Source organism: Notamacropus eugenii, chromosome 1 (genome assembly GCF_028372415.1).
Source record: "Notamacropus eugenii isolate mMacEug1 chromosome 1, mMacEug1.pri_v2, whole genome shotgun sequence".
Taxonomy (NCBI): Eukaryota; Metazoa; Chordata; class Mammalia; order Diprotodontia; family Macropodidae; genus Notamacropus; species Notamacropus eugenii.
Window position 1 is genome coordinate 25,677,980 of NC_092872.1, and position 25,369 is coordinate 25,703,348.

The window sequence follows — 25,369 nt, forward strand, 5'->3', positions numbered from 1 at the left end:
TAACAGATACTTCGTAGGGTTAAGAACAAAATAAAAGTGTTTTGTTTTTAAGATTTTACAGATTCTGCTTTCAAACACTGCTCACAATAACAGGTTTTATACAAATAATAGAATTTTTACAAAAAGAATTTAAATTCAATTTGCTGTTTCATATGTTTACTATTTATGGAACTAAAGTAGACACCTTAATGCAAATTTACATTATAGCACATTTAAAGCCAACTCTAAAAAGGCACACACATATCTGGATCTTGCAATAATCTGAGTCAAAGAAATGTTTATTATGACTAATATTTTAATGAGATACACACTTGAAAATAAAGTGATACAAAGAATAAATGTTCTGTTGGAAATTCAAGCCTATGTGATATATTAGGACAATAATTTGTTAGAAACAGAAAACATATTTGTAACAAAAGCCGTTCAAATCATGCTTTTGATTTTAAAATATTCCTCTGGTATGCTCCCAAGAGAATCTGAGAACAGCATATAAGGAGTATGATTTTACTGTACACAGTGTTCTAAGTGATAATAATAGTTTCTTGCAAAGTCTAATATAAGACATAGACATTCTGTTAACAAATATCACTTGGTTGATCTAGAAGATAGGACATAGAAATAAGACAGTCACGTCCAATTCCACATGGATTCTCAGCTCAGATCCTGGTTTTTGCACAGTTTACCTTGCGAACATGATCCGAGTGACATTTCACAAATTCCTGGATAAATGTTGCTACACTCTGCCAGCAGAGAGACAGGCTATGTCATGCACAGATCAATAATAGCACCGTGTTTCATCAGCCTCAAAATCAAAAGTGCTTCATCTGGCAAAAGCCATGGCCCTTGAGAATCTGACATATATAAACTGAATACTCTACAAGGAATCTCTACTATACAAACTTCTGAGGTAAAGCATCATGCAATTCACAATGAAACAGAATAACAAAAGTAGTTTTTAAATTTGTTACTTCTAGAGGAGCGAATACAAGTTACCTAAGGGTTACTTAATAAAGGAAATTAAGGTCTTTATAAATTAAGCTATTAACATAAATTAAGCAATTTTAAATTCTATATAGTTCCTGACTGAAAACATGAATTCAGTAAAATTTAAATGTACTTTAAGAATAACTACAACGTGCCAATGGATAGAATCCCCAGATTATGCGCATAGAATTATAGGAAACATATCTATATAACATATTTATTGTTATTTCATAACATTATATTCTTGTTTTAATTTCAAAGATCGGACTCATTCTCTTTTAAGTAGTTCATATGTCCTTGAAACTCTCAGGCTAAATAAATATGATTTAATACCCACATCAAAGAATGTTTTTATGGAGTAACTTCTTGGTGGGGGTTTTTGTTGCTCGTATTGTTTTGGTTCTTAATTTCAGTTTCACACTTGGGTAATATCAGATGGAAACAGAATTCAGTTCAATAAAGATCACCGTGCTCCAATGTATGTAAAGGTTTATCTAACACACAGGTCAAATCCTCTTCTCATAAGGTTTCTAATCTTGTTGGGGGGATACAGTACATATAGATAAATATAATCCAATATTTAAATAGTTCTATGATCTCGGCTACATGGATATTCCTTGCAACAACGCATGGAACAATTTATCTGTGGATAGGAGACTGTTTTTCAGATCCTCCCACAATTCACCATAGGGAATCCATTTCATGTGCTGGAGGGCTTCCTCTATTATTCAGGGTATCCTCAAGATACCAGTGGAGAACAGTTATTCCTTGATCTCAACACAACACGCCCATCTTGTTTTCCAATCACATGTTTCTTTGTTTTATTCCATTTTTCCCCCATATTTTATGTAGTCTCTTTGCTAGTGTTGTAGCCTGCTCATACCCATCTTGTGCCTCTCCACCCCCTTTTAAGTAACACTAATTATAAACAGCATAATTAGGGATGTGCTCGTAAAGATGACCATAATGCAACCTTGGAGAAAGGTAGGAAGAAACAGAGGATGTGAGAAGGAGGGGTGGGGGGAAAGGGGAGGGACAGTAGGTAGGAAAGGGGGATTAAGAAGTTCAAATTTATGGGAAGTAAAGGAGAAAAACCAGAAGGCAAGGAATGAGACCAAGACTATACATGGAGGACATTAAGGTAATGAGTGGGTTGTAGTGAGAGGTAACAGGACAAAGAAAAGGGAACAGATTGTGGAGCACCTTGAATGCTAGGAAGCAGACTTAATCTAACAGGCAGATGAAAAGTTATCATTTCCCTAAATTCTGGAAAAGTATATTTTGATCTGAGAGATTATTGTGGCTTCAGCAGTAACTAGATATGCTCAGTAGGCAAGGCAGGCTTAAATTGAGTATGTGAATTTTCAATCATGCGTCTGATGCCTATTAATCCTAATCAGAAGATTTTTTAAAACTAATCAACGCTCTTCTCAAATATAAAACTTTGTTGTTAGGCTTCAAGAGCGATACGTATAGTGATAGAATTTAAGAAATTTATAATGATTCTCATCTGCCTAGAAGACTTAGGGTGCTCCCATAGACCATACCTATTTACACTGTCCTGCATTATCTCCCATGAAAACCTTTTAACATCTTCAATATCCCTGTCACCATTCATGTTCGTTCCTGCATTCTGTTTTGCTGCTTTAGTTCCCATCATTTGCAAATACCCTTCCTTTTCCTCAATTACCTACTTCAAGAAACATGGAACTTTGTTTTGGACTTCCCTCATGAATATATTATTTTATTTTATGTCTTATCCCCCAAATATACTGTAAGATACTTGAGGATAGGACCTGGACTATCTTAGCTAAATGTTTTATATCTTCCAGTGATCGTTGTTGAACTGATTCTATTCCACACAACACAGTTTTTCAAATTGTACTTAAAAGTAACTAAATCTGTACTCTACATTTTGGAAATTTATTATAAATTAACTTGGCAATTTGTTATATACAAAATTGGGCTCCCTAAATATTCCCTGAAAGTAAATCTTGTTTTTTTGACCAGAGTGAAAGGTTCCTAGGGTGAAAGGGTAATGAAGGGCTGTTTTGCATGCTACTTTATATCCATTATAGTGTTAAGCTTAATATTAAGCATAGAGCTAAATTTCAATAAGCACGTATTGAACAGAACAGCAGAGTAATATAACTTATAGTTTACTTTAAATATAGCTATATATACATCCATATACTCTTATGTAATTATATGGTATACACCATAATCTGTAATTCTCACTTCTCTAGTAATGGCAAAGAGACCTGGGTGAACCCAAGGAAGTTACATAACCTCTTTGGGGATCAGTTTTTTTCAATTGTGAAACGGTGTTTACACTAGATTTTTAAAGCTCCGATACACAATGCTATTATGCGCTGATAAAATATTCTAATTTGATTCACAAGTTATTTAGAATGCAACAATACACATCAAGTGTTCTGCAGGCCTTCAAGTATTATATAATATTAGCTATTAAAAATGATTTATCCTATTGACTAGTATCTGCTTCATTTGCAACCTGAACTATCGTAAGAAACTAATTTAAGGCCATTTTCAGTACAGATGCTAGCCTTTCCTCTAAATAAAATACTTTTTAATGCCCAGTGCAGAAACTGACAGCAAAATTGCTGTCATCATCTTATTCACACATCTTGACGACTAATCTTCAGACTATAGATTCTTAAAAGTGAGGTAATTTATTCCAGTTTAACATTTTTATAAAAAGTATCAATCATTTTATTAAATCCACTAAATTTCATTAAACTTCATTTTTTAACATTTAATAATATTTTTAATTATATGTAAAGATGGTTTTCACCATTCATTTTTGTAAGATTTTGAGTTCTAATTTTTTCTCTCTCCCTCCCCAAGACAGCAAGAAATCTAATATAGATTATACATGTATAATCATGTTAAACATATTTCCACATTAGTCATGTTGTGAAAGAAGAATCAAAACAAAAGGGAAAAATCACAAGAAAGTAAAAATTTAAAACAAGTGAAAATAGTATGCTTCCATCTGTATTCAGACTCCATAGTTCTTTTTCTGGATGTGATTATCATTTTCCATAATAAGCCTTTTGGAATTATCTTGAATCATTGTATTGCTGTGAAGAGCTAAGTCTGTCATAGATGCTCATCACACAATGTTGCTGTTACTGTGTACAACATTCACCTGCTTCTGCTCACTTCACTCAGCATAAGTTCATGTTAAGTCTTTCTAGGTTTTTCTGAAATGTGCCTGCTCATTATTTCTTATAGTACAGTGCTATGCCATTACATTTATATACTATGACTTGTTCAGTCATTCCCCAATTGATGGGCATCCCTTCAATTTTCAATTCTTTGTCACCACAAAAAGAGCTGCTATAAATATTGTACACGTGGGTCCTTTTCAATTTTTAATGATCTCTTTGGGATACAGACCTAGAAGTGGTATTGCTGGATCAAAGGATATTCAGCTTTATATCGTGTTTTCTTCCAAATTGCTCTCTAGAATGGTTGGATCAGTTCACAACTCCACAACAATGCCTTAGTGGTCCAATTTCCCCACATTTTTCTAACATTTATCTTTTTCCTTTTGTTATAGTAGCCAATTTCATAGGTGTGAGGTGGTACCTCAGAGTTGTTTTAATTTGCACTTCTATAATCAATACTTATTTAGAGCATTTTTTATATGACTATAGATAGATATCTTTAATTTCTTTATCTGAAAACTGCTTTTTCATGTCCTTTGACCATTTATCAGTTGGGGAATGATTTGTATTCTTATAAATTTGACTCAGTACTCTATATATTTGAGAAATGAGGCCTTTAAAAGAAACAATGACTGTAAAAATTGTTTCCCAGTTTTTTACTTTTCTTCTAATCTTGGCTGCTGTGGTTTTGTTTGTACAAAGACTTTTTAATTTAATGTAATCAAAATTACTCATTTTGTGTTTCATAATGTTCTCTATCGCTTCTTTGGTCACAAATTTTTCCCTTTTCCACAGATCTGACATGTAAACTGTCCCAGGGCCTTTTAATTTGTTTATGGTGTCACACTTTATGTCTAAATCATGACCCTATTTTGACCTTACTTTGATATGGTGTGTGAGATGTTGATCTATATCTAGTTTCTACCCTACCATTTTCCAGTTTTCCCAGTAGTTTTTGTCAAATAGTGAGATTTTATCCCAACAGCTGAAGTCTTTGGGTTTATCAAACAGTAGACTGTTATAGTCATTTACTGCTGTGTCTAGTATACCTAATCTGTTCCATTGATCTACCACTCTACTTCTTGGTCAGTACCAAATAGTTTTGAGGACTGCTGCTTCATAATATAGTTTTAGATCTCGTACAGCTAAGCCAACTTCCTTTGCATTTTTTTCATTAATTCCCTTGATATTCTTAACGTTTTGTTCTTGTAGATGAATTATTACAAATATTTCTAGTTCTGGAAAATAATTTTTTGGTTCTTTGATTGGTATGGCACTGAACAATTACATTAATTCAGGTAGAATTGCCATTTTATTATATTAGCTTGGCCATTAGCAATTGATATTTTTCTGACTGTTTAGATCTGACTTTATTATTGTGAAAAGTGTTTTGTAACTGTGTTCATATAGTTCCTAGGTTTATCTTGGTGGGTAGATTCTCAAATATTTTATACTATCTACAGTTATTTTAAATGGAGTTTCTCTTTCTAGTTCTTGCTGCTGGGCTTTGTTGGTAATATGTAGAAATACTAATGCTTTAAGTGGGTTTATTTTATGTCCTGCAACTTTGCTAAAGTTACTAATCGTTTTAAGTAGTTTTTTAGTTGATTCTCCATTGGATTCTCTAAGTATACCATCATCTACAAAGACTGATAGTTTTGTTTCCTCATTACCTATCTTAATGTCTTAAATTTCTTTTTCTTACTAAAATTGACATTTTGAGTAAAATATTGAATAATAGTGGTGATAATGGGCATCCCTGTTTCAGCCCTGATCTTAATGGGAATGCTTCTAGCTTATCCCCATTACATATAATACTTTTAGAGAAAACTCCATTTATTCCTATGCTCTCCAGTGTTTTTAATTGGAATGAGTGCTGTATTTTGTCAAAAGCTTTTTCTGCATCTATTGAGATAATCATGATTTTTGTTACTTATATAGTCAATTATGCTGATAATTTTCCTAATATTGAGTCAGCTCTGCTTTCCTAGTATTAATCCTGCCTGGTCATAGTATATTACCCTTGTGATAAATTGCCGCAATCTCTTTACTAAAATTTTATTTAAATTTTTGCATAAATATTTGTTAGGGAAATTTATTTATAATTTTCTTTCTCTATTTTGGTTCTTCTTGGCTTGGGTAACAACACCATATTTGTATCATAAAAGGAATCTGGCAGGACTCCTTTGCCTATTTTCCCAAATAATTTATTGGAATTGTTCTTTAAATTTTGGAAAAATTCAGTTGTAAATCTATCTAGCTCTGGGGATTTTTTTTCCTAGAGAGTTCATTGTTTAATTTACTTTTCTGAAATGGGGTTATTTAAGTATTTTATTTCCTCTTCTGTTAATCTGGGCAATTCATATTTTTTAAAATATTCATCCACTTCACTTAGATTGTCAGATTTATTGGCATACAGTTGAGTAAAATAGCTTTTAATTATTGCTTGATTTTTCCTCTTCATTGGAGGTAAATTCACCTTTTTCATTTTTCATACTAGTAATTCAGCTTTTTTAAAAATAAAATTAACCAAAGGTTTATCTATTTTAATAGGGTTTTCCCCATTAAAACCACCTCTTGGTTTTATTTATCAATTTAATAGTTTTCTTACTTTTGAGGTTATTAATCTCTCCTTTGATTTTCAGAATTTCTAATTTGGTATTTAATTGGGGAATTTTGGGGGTTTTTTTGTTTGTTTTTCTGGCTTTTTTAGTTGCATGCCAAATTCACTGATCTCTTTCTCCTATTTTATTCATGTGAGAATTTAGAGATAAAAAATTTCCTCTAAGAACTGTTTTGGCCTCATCCCATAAGCTTTGGTATGTTTTCTCATTATTCTTGTTCTCTCTGATGAAACTGTTTCTATGATTTGCTGTTTAAATCACTCAATTCTTTAGGATTAGATTATTTAGTTTCTAATTAGTTTTTAGTCTCTCTTTCCATGGCCCTTTATTATATGTAATTTTTATTGCATCATGATCTGAAATGCACTTAATATTTCGGCCTTTCTCCATGTGTTTGTGTAGTTTTTACACACTAATAATACATGGTCAATAGGTGCCATGTACTCTGAGAAAAAAGGCATATTCCTTTCTATTTCCATTCGGTTTTCTCCAGAAATCTATCATGTCCAACTTTTCTAAAATTATCTTCACCTTCTTAACTTCTTTCTTGTTTATTTTGTGGTTAGATTAATCTAGTTCTGACACGGGGAGGTTGAGGTCCCCCATCAGTGTAGTTCTTTCAGTAAATGAACTTGTCACCCAAGAATTTGGATGCTGTGCCACTTGGTGAATATATGCTTAGAAATGATATTACTTCATGGTCTATAGTACCTTTCAGCAAGATGAAGTATCCTTTCTTACCTTTTAATTCGATCTCTTTTTGCTTTTGCTTTGTCTGAGATTGGGATTGCTACCCCTGCTTTTTTTTTTTTTTTTTTTACCTTCAGTCAAAGCATAATATATTCCACTCCAGCCATTTTGTTTACTCTGTTTTTCTCTCTCTGCTTCTAATGTGTTTCTTGTAAACAACATATTGTGGGGTTCTGGTTTTTAATGCACTCTGTTGCTGCTTCCATTTCAGGGAGAGTTCAATCATTTACATTCACAGTTATGATTACCGTTTATTTCCTTTCATCCCCTTCCCCCCAACTGGCTCCTTATACTTTTCTCTGTCCTTTCACCCTGTCTCTCCTCACTAGTGTTTTGCTTCTCACCACTATTTCCTTCAATTTGCCCTCCCTTCCATCAGCCCTTCCCTCTTTTCCTCTTTCCCCTCCTATTTTTATCCTCCTTTCTGCTCTCCTTCTATTTGACTTCTCATATCCTTTTTTTTCCCCTTTCCCCTTCTACTTTCCTACAGGATAAGATAAATTTATATACCCAACTGAGTGTGTATTTTATTCCCTCTTTGAGAAAATTCAGGAGATTAAGTTCAAACAACTCACAGCCTCCCTTCTTTCCCTCTGCTGTAAAAGGTCCTTTGCCCTTCTTCATGTGATGCAATTTACCTTATTCTACCTCCTCCTTTCCTCTTCTCCCAGTACAATTCTTTTTTTAACTTCTTAATTTTTTATATCATCACATCAAAGTCAATCTATACCCATATCCTCTGTTTATGTATACTCCTTTTAACTGACGTAATAGAAATACATCTCAAGAGTTACTAATATCATCTTCCCATGTAGGGATATAAACAGTTTAATCTTATTAAATAATATGGCTTTTTCTTTCCTGTTTATTTTTTTATGCTTCTCTTAAATCTTGTATTTGAAGATGGAATTTTCTGTTCAGCTCTGGTCTTTTTATCAGGAAAGTTGGAAAGTTTCCTATTTCATTGAATGTCCATCTTTTTCCCTGAAAGATTATGCTCAATTACATTTGGTAGTTGATTGCAATCTAAGTTCCTTTCCCTTCTGGAATATCATATTCCAAGCCCTCTGCTCTTTTAATATAGAAGCTGCTAAGTCCTGTGCAATCCTGACTGTGGTCCCTACATATTTGAATTGTTTCTTTCTGACTCCATTATTTTCTCCTTGACCTGACAATTCTGAAATTTGGTTACAATATTCCTTGGATTTTTCAATTTGGCATCTCTTTCAGGAGGTGATGACTATTTTACTCTCTGCTTCTAGTTTTCCTTGATAATTTCTTAAAAGATGCTGTCTTGTTTCTTTTTTTGGTTATGGCCTTCAGGTAGTCCAATTAATTCTTAAAGGATCTGTCCTGGATCTGTTTTCCAGGTCAGTTGTTTTTCCAATGGGTTATTTTATATTTTCTTCTATTTTTTTCATTCTTTTAATTTTGTTTGACTGATTCTTGATTTCTCATAGAGTCATTAGTTTTCACTTGGCCAATTCTAATTTTTAAGGAATTATTTTCTTCAGTTAGCTTTTGTATTTCCTTTTCCATTCGGCCAATTCTACTTTTTAAGGAATTGTTTTCTTCGGTCAATTTTTTCCATTTGAAGAATTTTATTTTTAAAGGAGTTGCTTTCTTCAGTCAATTTTTATTCTTCCTTTTCCAAGCTGTTGAATCTTTTTTTCCCTAATTCTCCAGCATAGCTCTCATTTCTTTTCTCAATTTTTCTTTTAGTCCTCTTACTTGAATTGTAAAATTCTTTTTGAGATCTTCCAAGAGGACTTTCTGGGCTTGAAATGAATTCATATTCCCATTTGAGGCTTCACATATAAGCACTTTGACACTGTTTTCCTCTTCTGAGTTCAGGTTTTAATCTTCCCTGTTGCCATAGTAACTTTCTATGGTCAGGGCTCTTTTCTGTTTCTTACTAATTTTTTCAGCCTATTTCTTGACTTTTAAAGTTTGGCTCTGCTTCTGGGGCACAGGTGGCAGTGCCAAGCTTCTTAAGCTTGAGTCCAAGGGCCTGGTTTTCCGTATCGGGGCCTCAGGTGCTTGCAGCTTGCCTATTATGCTATAGGTGGCCTGGCTTGGTCATGCCTATTGTGCCAAGGTTCTGAGTCTTGCATTTGGGCTTCTGCAATGGGGCTGGAGGCCTCACAACTGGCCTGCTGAGCCAAGACCCAGAAGCCTTGGTTGCTGATCTGTGCTGCTGCTAAAGACCTCCTGATGGCTTGCCTAGACACCATTTGTGGTAGGCTATGCTCCCCTTTTACCCAAGTGAGCCAAACCTTTCCTTAAGTCCTTCCAAATTATCTTAAGCTGGAAAATTCTTTCACTCTATCCTTTTGTGGGTTCTGTCACTCCAAAATCCATTTAGAGGCTTGATTTAATCTTGTTTCTGAGGGTAATTTGGGAGAGCTCAGGAAACTTTCTGGTTTCTCTCCACCACCTTGGCCTCATTAAACTTTTAAATAATAGTTTTTAATTAAATGAGATCTTTCAACTTTGCAGTACTATTAATAGATTTTTGTATGTTTCATGGTACCAAAGTATCTACAACAAATACATTTCAAGTACTACAGAAAAGAAAAAATATATAGCACCTCTCATTACTGAATAATCAATACTTACAATCACAGACTTACAGTTGGAAGGAACCTTATCAACCAGTAATTATTCAGGGCTACATAGGTACTAATTATAAGGAGCACAGACTAGATTTTAATTTTGTCCAGCTTGGACTTCAAATTCAGGTGTGCACACTCTCTCACACACTCTTACTCTCTCTGTTTCTGTCAGTCTTTTCACACACATACACATATATCACAAATACATATGCAATGTGCTACAGATGTATATGTGTGTATATGTTAAGTACATGTGTGTTTTATATATAAACATACTGGCATGACTGCAACAATGGGCCCTTCAAATTCAGTGATTCTATTGACAATGTTTTTCAACATATGAAAAAGACAATCTAGAATCTAATGACTTACAAATCATACAATGCAATCAGAACCACTTTCCTGTAGAAAAATGACCCCCAAACCACAATAAAAACTTTGAGTAACCCCAGGGCCTCTAGGACACAAAAAATGCAGAAGCTAAACTGGAATTCAACAATTTAGTGGAAATTTGTGGAATGTGATCATGAGATGACCAGAAGGATGGAGAGAATTAGGGTGCTACTCTAAGCCAATGTTGAAGTTTCAGGACGCAAAGGGGGAAATGATTATTTGTAATCTACCTTCCCCCCCTCCCTTCCCATTGTGATTTATGTATATAATCTCTGTCTTCATTTCAGCAAGGTGAAATTTTGCTTATAGTTTTACTAATATTGAACTAGCTCTACATTCCTGGACTGCCTGTTCATAGTGTATGTTTGTGACATGCTGACGTAACTCTTTGCTAATATCTTACTTACAAAATTTTTACATCAATACTCACTAAGGAAATTGATCTATACTTTTCTTTCTCTGTTTTGACTGTCCCTGGTTTGTGTAATCAAGACGATATTTTGATAGGATTCCCTATATACTTTTTTTAAAAGTTTATGTAAAATTAGAATTAATTATTTTTTAAAACTTTGATAGAAGTTTACTTATAAAGCCATCAGGTAGTGGTTTGTTTATCCTTAGTTCATTTATAGCTTGTTCAGTTTCTTTTTCTAAATGATTATTTAAGTATTCTATTTCCTGTTCTGTAAATCTATGTAGTTGTAGTTTTGTATCTGTTCATCCATTTCATTTAGATTGTCAGCTTAATCAACACATATTTATGTGAAATAACTCCAAATAATTGCTTTTATTTCTTCAAAAACAGCTCCTATTTTTATGTATTAAATGTTGGTTTTATTTTTTACTTGCAATTTTGTTCATCTATCCTTTGACGTTCAGGACTTCTATTTTGGTGTTTATTTGGAAGTTTTTCATTTGTTAGTTGTATTTTTTAATTGCATTTCCAATTCATTGATCTTCTCTTTCTCTCTTTTATTGAAGGAGTTTAAAGATGTAAGTCTTCCCCTAATTATTGCTTTGGTGCATCCCGCAAATTTTAGTATATTATCTCAACTGTACCATTACTGTAATGCACTTACTATTTCGATAATCTGTTCTTTGATCCACTCATTTTTTAGGTTTAAGTTAGTTTTTAATTATTTTTTCATCTTTGCTAAAAGACTCTTTATTGAATATAATATTGTATTAAGTCTACAAAAGATGACATCTAATATTTCTGGGTTTTTGCATTTGTTTGTGAAGTTTTTCTGCCCTATTACATGGTCAGTTTTTGTGCCAGGCACTGCTATGAAAAGTATACTCCTTTCTATTTCCATTCAATACTCCCGAGACATCTAACATATCTAACTTTTTAAAAATTCTATTCATGCCCTTAACTTCCTTAATTTTTTTTGCTTCAATTTATCTAGGTCTGGGAGGGAGTAAATTAAGATTCCCCCACTATTAGTTTTACTGCCTATTTCTTCCTGTGACTCATTTAGCTTCTCCTTTAAAAATCTAGGTGCTCTGCCATTTGTTCCACATATTTGGTATTGATATTACTGTCTAAGGTACTTTTTGGCAAAATGTAATTTCCATGCTTTTCTATTTTAACTAAGTCTATTTTTGCTTTTGTTTTGTCTGAGATCATGATTACTATCCCTGCTTTTCTTTTCTGTTGTATTTCAGATGAAGCTCTAGTTCTTCATTTTAACTCTTTATGTATCTTTCTGATGCAAATGTGTTTCTTCTAAAGAACACAATGTCAGAAACTAAAGAGATATCCTGTCTTATTTTATGGGTGAGTTCATCTCATTCAAAATCAAAACTGCTATTGCTAAATGTATTTACCTGTATCCTATTTTCTTACATATATTCTTCTCTTTTTTTTCCCTGCCCTGTCTTTGAGTATTTCTAACACCTCCCTTATTCTACTACCTCTTGTCTCCCTTTTCCTCTTAATCCCATTCCTTCCTATTTGCTTTTTGAGTGAGATGCATTTCTATACCCAACTATGTGTGTATACCTATTCTTATTATTCTTTTCCCTCTCCTTCCCAGTTCATTCATTCCACTTCTAATCTATTCTATCCTCTCTCTCTCTGTTTTTTTAAGATCAGCACAACAGAATCACAAATAAGCTCTGTGTCTCATTAGACTCACTTTATGACCCCTGGTCATGCTAAAGTTCTGAGGAGGTAAATATATATATCAAAAAGAATGTAAACAGTCTAACTTTGTTTAGTCCTTCTTATTTCTCATACACATTTACTTTTTTATATTTCCCTTGACATCTGTGTTTCTTCATCAGATTTTCTACTCAGTTCTAATCTTTTTATCAGGAATAGTTGGAAGTCCTGTTTTTGTTAAAAAATACACTTGTTCCTTTTAAGGAGGGACAGGGTCAAAGGAGAGAATAGAATAAATGGGGGGTGGATAGGATGGAGGGGAAATACAGTTAGTCTTCCACAATATGACTGTTATGGAAGTGTTTTGCATAGCTACACATGCATAACCTATATCTAACTTCTTGCCTTCTCAATGAAAGTGGATGTAGAGAGAGGGAAGGAGAAAATGTGAAACTCATGCAACTGGAAAATAAGATATACAGGCAATCTGCCCCACAGGAAAACAGAAGGGAAGAAGATAAAAGGTGGCGGGGGCAGGGGGAGTGATAAAATGAAGGTCAGATTGGAAGAAGGGGTAAACAGAATGCATGCCATCTTGGGATGGGGGAGCAGAAATATGGGGAGAAACTTCAGAACTCAAAATCTTGTGGAACTGAATGCTGAAAACTAAAAATAAATTAATTTTTAAAAATTCACTTATTCTCTTCTTAGATTATACTCAATTCTGCTGGAATGGTTGTTTTTGGTGTTAAAACCTTGGTTCCTTTCTTTTTGTAATATTACATTCTAAGTTTTCTCCTCTTTTATGGTGATGGTTCTAAATAATTTTTTATTCTGACTGTGCCTCCTACATCCTTGAATTCTTTCCTTCTGGTTGTGATTGCTTGCAGTCACTTTTTCCCTGACCTGGGAGCTCTGAATGTTGACTATGATATTACTGGAAGTTTTCATTTGGGGATTTCTTTCAGGAGGTGATTTGCAAATTCTTTTAGTCTGAACTTTTTCCTCTGGTTCTAAGACATCAGACCAGTTTTCTTTTATGATTTCTTAAAATACGATATCTAGGCTATTTTTTTTTTTGTTCTTGTGTTTCTGGTTATCCAACAATTAATAAATTATCTTTCCTCAAAATATTTTCTAGTTCAGTTGTTTTTCTGATAAAATGATTCACTGTTTTTCTATTTTTCTTTCCATTTTTTAAACTTTGTTTTGTAATTTCTTGATGTCTCAAGTCATTGGCTTCCATTTGGCAAATTTCAACTCTCAAGGAGTTATTTTCTTCAGTAAGTTTTGGTACTTCTTTTTCCAAGCTGTTAGTTCTCTTTTTATATCTTTCTTCCCTAGCTCTTGACTTTCCCCCCCGCCCCTAATTTTTCCCCTATTGCTCTCAGTTGGTTTCTAAAATCATTTTAGTTCCTTTTTTAACTCTTCTAGGAATTTCTTATTGGACTTCTTTACAAGCTGAATTTATCTTTGAGACTGTTTGTACATTTCTTCAAGTCATTATCTTCCTCTCTCTGGGTTTGTATCTTGAGTTTCTCTGTCACCATAACAGCTCTTTATGGTTTGGTTCCTTTTTTGTTTATTCATTCTTCTAGTCTACTTCTTGACTTTGGACTTAGTTCTGGGCTCTGTAGACTTCTAGGATGGAATGGGAGGATTGTCTGATCTGAACTCCTGTCTTCCTTTGTGTTATTGCATTCATATCTTCAGCCAGGGGCTCCCAAAGTAGCATGAATCAGGAGATCTACTCACTGCCCTCCTGGTCTGGGTCTTTTGACTCAGATTTGAACTTTGTTCTTATCTGGGAGTCTCAGCAAATGGCTGCATGATAAGTGAACCACAAGGAAGCTCTGAAGTTCCAAAATGAGTAAACTGCCAACTCCCCTGGGTCTGGAATGTTGCACTCTGCTCCTAGAATCAGAACCACAGGGAACTACCATTTGTGTATTGAGGTTGTTTCTTGCTCAGCACACACCAATGCTCTCCTCCACCCTGGATCTGCGACCTTACACCAGGTGGTAGGTGACAGAGCTCCGAGATGGTACCTAGCACTTGCTCAGGAATAAACTAGAATCTCTTTCTGGTACCTTGTATTAGCTAGCCCTCTCTCAATCCCTGGTTGCTGGAATGCTCCCAGCTTATTGCCACTTCACATGGCCAGTCCCCTTCCCTAGTGTCTGTAGATCTCCATGTCTGACTTCCTGAGCTTCCCTGTGTGGGAAAAATGACTATAATTTTTTGGCTTTTTCAATAAGAATTGGATCTAGTGCTTTCTCTAGATCTTTGCTGAGGGCATGTGAGAGGACAGCGAGACTTTAATGCTTACTCTCACTCTGCCACCTTGATGCCTAACGACATCAGTGAGGTACTGCTATTTGTCCTTTATTCTCGAAGAGGATCATGACATCAAGGAGGTGATGCCAAGACATGCAAGTGAATTGGATTTAAGTGAGAGAGGGATGTAAGAAGTCATCAGCCTGACTCTCTCCTCTGAAGCCATCTGTGTCCAGTGGCCACATATAGATCAGGACTGGAGATGGCCCAGGATGTGGTGGGGGACTTTGGCTTATTCAAGCTAAAGCCTTTAACAGGTCTCATTTTGCCTGAGGCAATGCCCATAAGGCTTCATAAGAACTGAGGCAGAGAATGGCCTCTTTACCTAGCCAAAAATAAATAAAAAAATGTTTTCTGAGCTGAATGAAGGACAAATAACCTCTACTCACCTCTGTGAGTAGAAAAGGAGCAACCCTCTGAGGAGCAAACTGGAATGTTTTTCTTTCTTTTCTTTCTTCCTTCCTTCCTTTCTTTTTCTCTCTCCCTTCCCTCTGTCTACATAGGGCATCACACCCTTACTTGCCAGTGCTCTGCCCAAAGAGAATATAAATTTTAATTTCTGAAACCTTTTCTTTTACTTAAAGACCAGCCTTAACCCCAAATCACTCTAGCTCTCATTGATTGGCCAACAACAGGTCTCAGGTCAAGCCCTGTTTGGTCACTGTTTGGGCCCTGGTTGGCTCAGGATGAATGTAAATAGCAACTGTTTCTGTTTTGACCAGAAACCCTGAGGGTCTTCCCTCCCAGACTGATTTTTTATTTATTTACTTACTTTTAATTTTTGACTAGGTAAAGGGGCCATTCTCTGCCTCAATTCTTTTGAAGCCTTAATCACTGGATGGTCATTGCCTCAGTCAAAATGAGATCTATTAAAGACCTTAGCATGAAAAGGCCAAGGTCCCCCATTGCATCCTGAGCCATCTCCAGTCATTCTGATCTATATCTGGCCACTGGATGCAGATGGCTTAGGAGGAGAAAGTGAGGCTGGTGACCTGCACAGCTCTCTCTCACTTAAATCCGATTCACTTGCATGTCATGGTATCACCGCCTTGATGTCATAGTCCTATTTGAGAACAAAGGACAAACAATCCTCCTAATGACACTTTAAAATCTTCATCCTTCTTGATCTCTCTAATGCCTCTGACACTGTCAGTCACTCTCTTCTACATGAAAACCTATTCCCTCTAGGCTTCCGCGACATGATTCTATCCTGATTTTCCTCCTATTTATCTGACTATTCCTTCTCACCTTCCTTCACCTCAGTCACACGTTGTGTCCTGTATCCCACAGTGCTGTCCTGGGCTCTCTTTTCTACTGCTAAATGATCTCATTTGGTGATTCCATCAATTCAGACAGATTCAATTATCATCTCTATGCTGACAATTCTCAAATCTATTTATCCAGCCGTAATTTCTCTGCTGAACTCCAATCTCACATCTCCAAGTAACTATCAGACACCTTGAACAGGATGTCTCAATGACATCTTATATTCAATATGTCCAAAACTGAACTCATGGTCTTTCCCCCTCTTTTTAACGCTCCTCTCAACTTCCCTATTACTGTAGTGTTCCATTATTGTTCCAATTACCCATGTTTGTAATCTAGGTATCACCCTCAACTTCTAACTATCATTTGCCCCTCTATGTCTAATCTGTTGCCAAGTCCTATAGATTTCACCTCCATAACATCTCTTACATACTCCATTTCTCTCTTCTGACACTGACATCACCTTAGTATAGGCCCCTAAAATTTCACATCTAGACTACTTCAATAGCCTGCTGGTTGGTCCAATCTGCCAAAAGTTTCCTCTACTCTAGTCCACTCTTCATTCAGCTATTTAATTAATCTTCTTAAAATGCAGTTGTGACTGTGTCATCCCCCTAGCCAATAAAATCAAGTGGTTTCTCTTCATCTCCAGGATCAAATACAAAATTCTCTGTTTTGTGTTCAAAGCCCTTCATAACCTTGTTCCCCCTACTTTTTCAGTCTTCTGACATAGTACCTCAACAATTCTTCTCCAAAGTTGGTTAGCTGGTTGGTTAGTTGTTGTCCTTCATGCTCAAAGAGGACCAAAATGGCATCACTATGTCAGGGTCAAGGTACAGTGTATTCAACTGTAGTGGATCAGATCAGTACAAGTTAGGAAGACTCTACCATAGGTCGGGCACAAACCGTACATATGAACAGTTTTCTAAATTTTTGTCTCACCTTTCTTTTGAGCTACTGCAATTGTTTGCTCACAGATTATAAGCATCTTTGATACAGGCACACTATGCTGGGCAGTCCTGTGCCAGTGTCCCCCATGTCTCACAATGGCTTCCAAAGCTCTTCAAAAAGACCTTATATTGCTTCTTCTGACCTCTATGTAAGTGCTTGCTTTATGTGAGTTCTTCATAAAATAGTTTTTTAGGCAAACATACATTTAGCATTTGAACAACATGGCCTGCACTCTCTGCAGCAGAGTCTGAACGCCTGACACTTCAGTTTGAGAAAGGACCTCAGTGTCTAGCACCTTATCTTGCCAGGTGATCTTTAGAATCTTCCTAAGACAATTCAAATGGAAGCAGTTCAGTTTCTAGAAATGGTGCTGCTATACTGTCCAGCTTTACAGACATACAACAATGAGGTCAACAAAATGGCTATTTAGATCTTCAGTTTGGTAAGCAGTCTAATACCTCTTCTCTCCCACACTTTCTTGTGGAGCCTCCCAAACACTAAGCTACCTCTGGCAATGTATGCAGCAATCTCATCAAGTATGTATACTAGAATGTGTACTGCCAAGGTAAATAAACTTAATCCACAGCATTCAAAATTTCTCCATTTGCTGGAATTCATGGCTCAAAATATGAATGCTGGTTGGAGGAGAACCTCTGCTTGCTTGGTGTTAATTATTGGGCCAAAATTAGAACAAGTAGCAGAGATTCGATTGATAATCTGATGCATCTTAACCTCAGAAGCTGCACTGAGTGCATAATCATCTGCCAACAAAAAGTCACACACCAACTCTCCCTCTACTTTATTCTTGGCTTGTAGCTTTTTCAAATTAAATAATTTACTATCAGTGTGATAGCTGCTCTTGATGCCATTTTCGTCCTCATTGAAGGCATCTGACAACATGCTGAAAACATCATGCTAAAAAGCATGGGAGCAAGTACCCAGCTTGGTTCACTCCACCGATGACTGGGATATCACGATATTATTGTCCATTATCTAGAACCCATGCAAGCATGACATCATTAAACTTTTTTTCTAAGTACTCTACAATCCAAAGGTACTTGTCTATTTGTTATTCCTACCATAAGAAACTTGATCTCTGACTGTGGGCATTTTAATTTGCTGTTCTCCATTCCTGAAATTTTCTCCTTCCTCATCTGTGCCTCCTGGCTTCCTTCAAGTCCCAGCTATAACTCCACTTTCTACAAGAAGCTTTTCCTGATTTCCTAAATGCTAGAGCCTTCCTTCTGCTAATTATTTCTAACTTATCCTGTATACAGCTTATTTGTACATAATTATTTGCCTGCTATCTCCTCCCTTAGACTATAAGCTCTTTGAGAACATGGACTGCCTTTCTTTGTTTCCCAGACACATGGCAAATAGTGCCTGGCACATAGTATGCATTCAACAAATGTATATTGACTGACCTCTTCATCAAAGATATTGAGATAATGGAGAGAATGAAAGATGTCAAGGAAGTTTAGGATGTAGAAAAGAGGAGAAGAGGGACTTCCTGGTGTCTATTTTCTCTGAAATATATGAGGTAAGGTCCTCAACTGGAAAGCGTGGGCAAAGGGGTTGTGCTAGATGCTTCAGGAATGAAGAAGTGAGGAAAAGTCTATGGAGGGAGTTGGGTAGAGAATCAGTTAGGGAGGAATAATGGAATTACCTTGCTGAGGACATTTTGAGGACCACATCCAGATTAGGGAACATGAATTTGTAGTGGACCCAATCAGCTCAGCTTCCTTCCAACTCCATTTAGCAGCAAGTGAGTAGGGATGTAGGGGACAGATGGTGAGATTAATACTTCACTGAAATTGCAGAGAACCAGAGGAATATGTAATGAAAACACTTAAAAAGTCCACTATATAGCTAGAGCCAGGATGGCACAGTGGATTCAGTGCTTTGGAGTCAGAACTATATTCAAGTCTAATCTCTGACACAAAATAGCTAGTAAACATGAGCAAGTCATTCAACCACTCAGACACATAGGCACCTCTTTGAGATCATAAGTTGCTACTTGTGGCAATTGGAGGAGGCAATACATCCTATACCAATGACATAAAAGGTCTCAACCCAACATAAGTGTTTTTTGTTAGGTTCAAACTTATGTCCCGTTTCTTGTCAAATCTCCTCCTGCATAAAGAACCTGAAAAATATTGTTTTTAGAGGAAGAAATTATCAAAAAGAATTCACTCAATCACAAAAAGAAAACATATGAAAATAATTTCTAAAGATACTTAAAACAACTTTTATGAGAAATGTTTTTCTACACAGTAAACTAAATTTTACAAAACTAAATGATGTGAAATTCATTATCCATCATGTTTTTTAAGATCCAGTTAATGTATAAAGTTACATTTTCCCTTAAAATATGTATTTTTTTTTGTTTGCCTTTGTCAAGTCCTACTCTTGGAATCTGTTTGATGATGCTTTCATGCTGAGAAAGGGGTCTCTAAAGACACAACACACTTGGGCAATATGATTCTGATAGAACAGAATGGCATTTACACCTATCTCTTGTTAAGGCTTTGGCCTCACACTTATACACACTTTCAATTATTAGTGAGGCCCTTCTTGTCAAGAACTGCACTTGTAAACTCTGAAAGGTCACCTTATATATTCTGCTTTATGTCTTTCTGGTTTGCTTTTGCAATAATGTAGAATGTTAATATGCCAAGAAAGACAATTCAATATTTTAGTTAAAAATTAATTTTCAGAAAATATATGTAAAATATAAAATTGTTGAATTCATGTAAAATAAAGTCACTCAGTATCAACATACTCAATGGGCATTAAATTCTTTTACCTTCTTACAAAGACAATTGATTGTGCTCCCACAATCTAAGCTCCCACTTCTTACTTGACATTACTTTAATGATTTGAGATGACCTTAGTGTTTGCCTTATCCCATGATAATGGGAACAACCTAGTGATGAACCATCTGATTATCTTAATATTGACTATTTAAAACATGTAATGTGGACATAATTCCGTAGCATGCAGCTCACCTAACAAAGGTTTATTCTCAGCATGCCTAGATCTTCTAAAATGGAGGTGCCATTTCCCTGCCACATGAGTGGGCATAGCCTCCTTTGATGGCCTATTTACATGGAACAGGCTCCATTGTTAAAACCAGAGAGACTGTGATGGTCACCTTCTTTCTGCTTCACTTTCTGGTTCCTATGCTTTTCTGTGGGCTCTTTCCTCCTATATCCTGCCCACAGGCAGGTACCATGAAGTGAACCAAGACAAGGGGAAGAACTTCCCTTGCCCTCCCTCTTTTTTATACAGACTCTGAGAAATGGGTCTGGAAGTATTTGTTTTTGTTCTGCTTCATTTGACCTCCTCACTTTCAGCTTCCAGGGAGGGCCCCACTGGATCCAGGATCTCAATCCATAGCAACCTTGGAGACAGGATTGCAGGAGGATATTATAACTAGACAACTTGGCAAAGAAGCCAGGAAGCCTGGATCTGGAGCCCAAGGTAGATTTTGGATTTGGAATTGGGACTGCACTACACAGGAACTGAACTAAGTTATAATATGAGCCTAAAATGTAATAATATTTTGCTATAAGAATAAGTAGCAAAAAAAGTGCTCGCCAAACACCCTTATATTATAAAATTAAATGAAGAGTTCAGGTTCACTACCTACTGAATGACGGTACAATTTCCCATTCTTTGTCCAGAATTTTCAAGACTGATTCAATTAATGAGTTAATATTATGTATTAAATGTAATGAATCAATAAATATGCATTAAAGTTCCTAAAATATGGCAGGCATTGTAAATTTCGGAAGTGGAAGGGCCCTCAGAATTCATTTAATTTAACTCCTACAAGAATCACCACTGTCACATCTGACAAGTGTTCATCTAACTTGAATCCACCACCTCTGGATATACAGCCCCCTTTTGTTAGGAAGCTTTATATCATGGTTAAAAATTCTTATAATTGATATTATAACTCAGATACGACAAAAAGGAAATACTGTGAATTGAATGAATCAAACTTGTATTTAAGATCTTTTTTTTAAAAAGTCACACTATAATAAAAAATTTTCAAATAGATATAGATACATATATACACGTAATACATAATTATCTATGTACACACAATATATAACTATGTTTTAGTCAAGTTGTTATGCCAATCATTATCTGAAATATAAGCCATAAATATAAATGTACTTAATTTCTGCAAATAAAATTTAAAATTTTTTAAAAGGAAATTTCTGGTATTTACTTTGGAGAATCACAAAACACATCATTATCTGTCTTATTCTGAATTGATCACTTTGTGCCTGTAAACTAGTTCCATTCTAGTTTGCAAGTGTTGTTTCATAAATCACTCAGCCAATGCCTGCAGTAATTTTTTTTATACAGAAACTGATCCAAACCCAAAGTATTTATCTGACAAGAATTTCGGTAGGATTGCATGGCATTTTTGTCTAAAACTATAAGAACTGATTCCTAAAGTTAAAAAATGCTTAACTTTTTTTTTTAGTATGTTGGCCCATCAAGTAGAACACACAGACTATTCTACAAGTACTTGCTCTGCATGTAGTAAGTTTTGTAGTTCAAATGTAACACCAAACATCCCAAAGCAAGCTCTGATAAACCACTATCATCATGATGCCTTTTAGCTGAAAGGACATAGAAAATTAATATTCCCAAAATAAAAGCTTTCTTGAGTTTTAAGAAATTCTTTGATTATATTCTATATGGTATTTTAAATGACTGGAATCAGTTTTAAATAATTGTATAACTGCACATTCAATGAAAAGCTTCTTAAGTGGCTGACAGCTAGAAATTTGGTTCAATAATGGAGAATAACCTTAATACTATTATGTCTTAAGAGGACAATTATTCCAGCACTAAAAGACAGACACTTGACAAAATTACCTGAATTACTAGTGGTAATTTCAAGATGCAAAAAAGAGAAGCATGGAATTAAACTCCATATCACCTAATTCTCACAAAAATTCCATGTTCCTTTGACAAAAAAAACTTTTATTGAGATCAAAAGATACCTCAAATCCTCAGGTTCAATGAGTAAAAACTATACTGACAAATGAATATCTGCAATATTTTATCCTGGGCTGCTTTTTAAATGTTATAGGCCTCAAAGATTTTAATAAAACACTGACTGAAGAATAAATCTATCTATACCTAAAACTGGCATATTTTTTTCAATTTCAAGTCCCTTAAAAATGCTAGTTTATCAGGAGAAGAAACCAATGTTTGTAGAATTTTACTACATTACTCAAGTGGACAGAATATTATAAAGAAACATAATTTTAGTCAATTACAACACTTATTTGGTTGTCTCATAGTTGCCAAAATATTTTCAACTAGTTTTGTAGGCATGTTTTAAAGTGAAAATATTGTAATATCATTTTCAAAGGTCATTTTTTCCTCTCTTCAATATTTTTTGTATTTTTCCATAACCAATAAAGTATATCTAGCCCAATGGAGATTTTAATGGAAATGTAAGACCATTTATTACACAATAGCATAAGTATGGCATTTACTTTGTAACAACTTGAGGTTTGCAATGACTGGCCTAAGTCATTCTGGATAGCTTTCCTACCCTATGTTCAAAGAAGAACGTGGATTACAAGTTATTTGATTAGCTGAATCACCATTCTCTCTAAAATGTACATGAACCCTGCCATTAGAACAGTTTTTTTTAATCTCTTAATTTTCACTTGGCAGATAGCCCAACTCTCTGTTTAAAATGTGGATTTCCCTCGTGATAGCACTAGTACAGCATTTCAAGAGTACTTAGCTGTAAGAAAGGGAATTAAAATTGGTTTTGAGAAGGAAACAATGTGCACACATCAGATTTTTAGTTTAACTCCTGCCCTACTCTTTTTTCCTATCCAAAATGCTGTTCATTAGACATTTAAGTCTACAAATTCATGTGCACCAATTAATGGTATTAATGAAGTTGGAAAGTATTGCGCCTTCTCCAAAAAGCAGACCAAGACATGGTAGAATCTGTGACCATTTCCAAGACTCTGGCTCATTTCTGTGTTTGGGCACTGGCGTGGCGATTCATTGAGTGTCTGGGTTTCATCTGATAGCTTTATGGAATTGGTCAATAAGAATAACCTCAAAGAATTTGTAGGTTGAATCTTCACTCATCCATAGGAGTTGAAGACTCAGGGTCCCACAGTGGCAGCCAGCATATTCTTCTGTTACAGATTGAATACTCCCAGCAAACTTCAGCTGACTGACACCATGATGCACAGGTTTGCCGTGGTTTACACCCTTGGGAACTGGGTGTACGACGAACATGAGTAAAGAAGGTCTCGGTACTCCAGTCTGCAAGCTTTGTTGGGTTTGCTGTGCCTGGGGCGCTCAGCGCAGGGTAGACAGCTGGCGGTACTGCTGGCAGTGCGTCTGCAGGAGGAACCGCATGACATCCTACTGTTTCTTCCTCCACAGTTCCTGGATGTAACTGCAGGCCCCCATTCTGGCTTACACTCAGCCTGCCTGATGGCTGCCATCAACCAAAAAGCCCTGCATTACTCTTTTCTCTTTTTTTGCTCACAGTGCATAAGTTGTAAGGAGGACCAATCAAGAAACTTGTCTGCCACTTTTCAGTTTGCAAATAAAATGTGCTTCTGTTCCAGCTGAGATGGAGAAAGCTCTTTTCTTCAAACCCCTAGCTTCTTCTAAGCCATATATTTTGTGTTACATTCTGTTGTGTATATGTTTCTAACAGTCATCTCACTTTATAAAACTTTTCATTTGTTTCAAGAAAGCAAGAGCAAATGATTTGTGGCCTGAAGTAAAAATAAAGTAAGAAAATTTGTCCTCAGATCAGAGGTTTTGAAGCAAAATTTAACAAACTTTCCACCCTGAGTGGAATCAGGCTCCCCTGACTTCTAAAACAGAGTTAAGAACACTTAAAGGCCATAACTTCAACTATCTCATCTAAATACTGACAAAGGACTTGATGTTGTCCAGGACTCCTCTCCAGACTTCAAGAATGGGACCAGTTCACTTACTATGAGTGGGTCATCTGGCCATGTTGGGATGTCCTTAACCTTCCAATAACAGTTTGAGACCTGGGTACAGGTAAGGTACAGTTTTAAACCCAGGACAGAACTAGGATGCAGACGCTGCTAGTCTAAGACTAATTCTATGAAATTAAGTGGCTTGTGAATTATGCTTTTCCCAGTCCTAATAAACAAAATACTAGACAGTAGAGTAAAACCCAGTTACTGGTTGTTTTAGTATAAAGTAACAATTTCCCTGTGTCTTTCCCAGAGAATTTAATAGGAATGTTTCTTTCCTTTAAAGAAAATCTTGAATTGCTTTATGACTGAATTAGAATAAGCACAAGGATCAGTTCAATTGAATATGTCAATTAATCAATAAGTATTTCTTAAGCACTTACTGGGTTGCTTGACCCTGCTACATTCTGATTAAAAAACAATGAGAATAACATACCCAGTCTCTGACCACAAGGACCTAAATACCAACGGGAGAAAACAGGATGTACAAAGGTCTATACAAAGTAAACATGGAGGGGAAGGCTCCAGCAGCTGAGGACAGGGAAGGGGACAATGACGGGTTGGCTGGACCTGAGACTTGAAGTCAGTCAGAAATTCTAAGAGGCAGACAGATGTGAGGATGAAGAATGCTTCAGGCATGATGGACAGCCTGGGAAAAAGCACAGAGACGGAAGATGGAATGTTGTGTGCCAGGACAGGTTTGCGATAGGATTAGATTGCAGAGTACATGAAAAGGAAAAAAAGGGTACAAGATTGGAAAGGTAAGAAGAAGAGAGATTTTGAAAAGCTTTCAACTCCAAACAAGGCACCTTTTAATATGATCAAATTAAGTTAGATATTTAGGTTAAAATTAATGTGATTCAAATTACTTTTTTCATACAAAAGTTGAATATAATGTCAGTATATTATTAACTCATCAACTAAGATATAACACAGAATAAAAACCAAAACCACTATGGAAGAGGACCAAAAAATAAAAATGTAGAATAAAACTCAAAATTAATAGAATCATATTGTCATTTTTAATTAGTACCTATCCACCTATTCTCCATGCAACTTCCTTCTTGAGTGCATTCCTTAACCTACTTAAGTTACTGAACAATAGATTTACACATATGTAAATTGC

General features: G+C 35.5%; 1 protein-coding gene across 1 annotated transcript in view; it reads right to left on the reverse strand.

Moving 5' to 3' along the window:
* CNTLN (centlein) overlaps positions 1 to 25,369 on the reverse strand; it is a 438,525-nt gene that overhangs the window by 109,989 nt on the left and 303,167 nt on the right. The window lies entirely within an intron of this gene.